This window comes from Atta cephalotes, assembly GCF_000143395.1.
Source record: "Atta cephalotes unplaced genomic scaffold scaffold00069, whole genome shotgun sequence".
NCBI lineage: Eukaryota > Metazoa > Arthropoda > Insecta > Hymenoptera > Formicidae > Atta > Atta cephalotes.
This window is the reverse complement of record NW_012130133.1, coordinates 980,104-983,502: the sequence shown is the minus strand read 5'-3', so window position 1 is coordinate 983,502 and position 3,399 is coordinate 980,104.

Genomic DNA, 3,399 nt, shown 5'->3' with positions numbered 1-3,399 from the left:
TACCGTTACGTACCTTACGTACTACTACTACTACGTTACGTACTACGTACTACTACTACTTACTACTCTACTACTCTTACTCTACTCTCTCTCTCTCTACTCTCTCTCTCTCTCTCTCTACTCTCTCTCTCTCTCTCTCTCTCTCTCTCTCTCTCTCTCTCTCTCTCTCTCTCTCTCTTTATGCGGTGCACTCTGCGTGATAATAACTTCAGTACTTACGACTAATTACTTTCCACGTCGTTTACTTTCCCGTTTTATTTCCGCCTTTGTCGTTAATTTAACTCGTCGACAGCCGCGAACGCCTAGTAACAATCACAATTTTTGCCGTGCAACTTCGCATGCCACTCTTACGCTGCAACGACGCGTAATAAATCCTGTTGTATGATTTTCAAACAGCGAATTTCTCCACGAAAGTCTAGAGAACGTCACAACTAATATAATATAAAAAATTAGCGAAAAAAATATTTTTCAAAACGATTATTACATATCTTTATAAATTTGTTTTATTGATTTGTTATATATATATATATTGCTTCCCTTCAAAACACAATTAAAAAACGTGATATTCAAATTATTATCATGAATAAGTTAAGTAAACATTATCTTATCAAACATCAAAAGTGAATTAACTTCATAAAAAATCATTACACCTTCAAAAAGGGTTTTTTGAGGTGTAAGGATTATAAAATGAAAATAGCAAGAAATACAATATTCGATTATGTTAAGAATATATATTCTTTTTACCGATATTATTTGATTAATTGAAACAATAATTTTTCAAGCTGAAAAATAATTTGTTCGCTCTCTGTTCGGCAAATTTAATTTTTTGAGTTGTGTCAAATCTTTTTAAATAAGAAATGATATTTGTGATATTTTGTGAGCTGTTTAATAAACTATTGTAAAATGAATATTTCTCCATTTATAACGCAGAAAAATTAAAAATTATTGTATAATCTAAACTAACTAAGAAAATAATAAAGTCGATGTTGCAACTTTCATTAAAGTCAATAACAGTCTTGACTTAGACAAACGGCTGAGTAGTTGTCATGCGTGAGAAAGCTGTCAGTTCTTTGTATTACCTTTTCCTTGGCGCCCCACAGGGCAAGTCACATCTTGACATTTACATATTTGATACGTAATACATATTGCATAATAGGATTGATAGGTACATATCTCCCGAACTTTCGCGAAGTTGCCATTCACACGTTTACCGGGAAAGAAGTTCCGGCGGGACAGCCAATCTGCTTCAGCCCCGTCGAAGATGAACAGCTGGATGAGCGAACCCCTGTATGGTCACGGGACACGGACGTCCACCTAACGTGTCACGACATCCGACACTGAGATCCGAATGGGGAGGCATTGTCCCGCAACATTGTAACGACCCGATCGAACCAGTATCGTAACGGTCGAACGACTCTCGCAGCGGCGACGGCGACTATCGCGAGAAATTGTTTCGCAAAGTAGTTCGCACAGGTGGTGCCAGGATGATTCCTGATGGTCTTGCTCCGAGACGTTTCCATTCTCGAAAGCCCCCGACCCCGTTTCCCCTCGTCGAGTTACTCGGCGTCCCGCAATCAGCGTAGTTCTCACCATTGTTTAGGACGACGGTTCTCAAACACGTCTTGACTTTCTTCCTCGACATAGTCGACACTGATTGCGAGGATACGAGAGTAATTCGGGATGCGCGAATCGTAGCTCTACTACTCCATCTTTCTTCCTCTTTTTCTTCTTCTTTCTCAATTCTTGATCTCTTTGCGGTTTGCAGTCTCCAGATTCCTCGTAGTCGAGGAAAGCTTACATTTTTCTGTAGATGGTCGCTAGCTGTTGTGTTCGAAAATCCTTTTCATCGTCGACGTTAAATGACGGGTGGTATAAGCGAAGAACTTGACAGGCGTTCTTTTCCGAATGCATGCGAAAGATTGCGGAAGATATTCTTATTTCTTTTCTACAGAAAATATGATAAAGAATGAATGAAATTTAAATTTTATTTAAGTCCTTCTCTTCTCTCTGTCCTTTTACACAAGTAAATGATTCTGTGAGTCGCAGCATTAACGTAATTCTTACGCAAATGAATTTTTCTCCTTGAAGTTGACGTTTGCAACCAGTAGAATATCGAATCGAAAAAATAGAATAGGTAGTAATAGAAAAATAAAAGATTCAATCGATTTTATCGTATATATAAAAATGTAAATAAAAAGTAATCCGTCAATGTATAAAGCAGTTATGATAATTTTTTCCAGAATAAAAAAAAAGGTTTATACTCGACGAATTCATGTTCAAGTCTGCATTCGTTGAACCGAATCAATATTTAAATGCACTTCGTCCGCATCCCAGCTGAAATAAAATTTTATCTGCATTTATACTTTTCCGCAGGTTTCGAGCGCAAAAGCCACGTTTATATTCAATAAAATGTAATTTTCCTGTCTTGTGAGCTCATAGTATTTTGCAGTGTTCACGTTTAATGATGTCATACATGTCACAGAATCGAGGCAATAAAATTCCGCATGTATACATGTCGCGCTTAATACCTAATAATTTAATTTTCTTTTGTGTTCGGACATGAAAAATTTTTTCTTTTTATTTCAATTTCTGTATTGTTCTTTTTACCTCAATCTTCCTACATAGTAGTTCAAATAAGAATATATACTTTTAAAATAACATTTAAAAACATCTTAATATAGAAAAAAAAATCTCAAATTTTAAAGAAAATTCTAAAAAAAATCTATTTTGTAATGACAGAATACTTGATTTACTTTTATATTACCTATATATTTTATTTGTTAATTTAATTTGTTAGCCAATTTAAATTTCAATGAATATCAATGAGCGAGTTCAAATCAGCAAAATGGCTAAGTCTGCTCGCCGAGAAATTAAACATGATTTTGGTTGGATCCATAGATAAAAACTAATCATTCTCATTCATTCCTAGTCGCTTTGCCGATTTCAATTCGTTTTATTACTCACAAAAATTGCACTACGCCACTTAATTTCTATACCTATATTTTCAAATTGATATATTGAGCGTCTTTTTTTCTTTTGTTATCTTCTTAAGTGTAATCAACAATGATTTACGGTTTTATAATGCACGATTGGACATTGGCGGTTTCGTGTTCTACAGATCATTCGAGAAGAATCGCGACTGGGTGGTCGAATCCCACTTTGCTCTTTTCTTCTTTTCTAATTTCTTCTGTCCTTCTCGTCATCGTTTCGGTTCCTTCTTGCACGATTGCCCTTATTATGAAAGTTTATATTTCCTTGTTACGCACGTATGCATGCGTGCGTGCGTGCGTGCGTGCGTGCGTGCGTGCGTGCGTGCGTGCGTGCGTGCGTGTGTGTGTGGTGTGTGTGTGTGTGTGTGTGTGTGTGTGTGTGTGTGTGTGTGTGTGTGTGTGTGTGTGT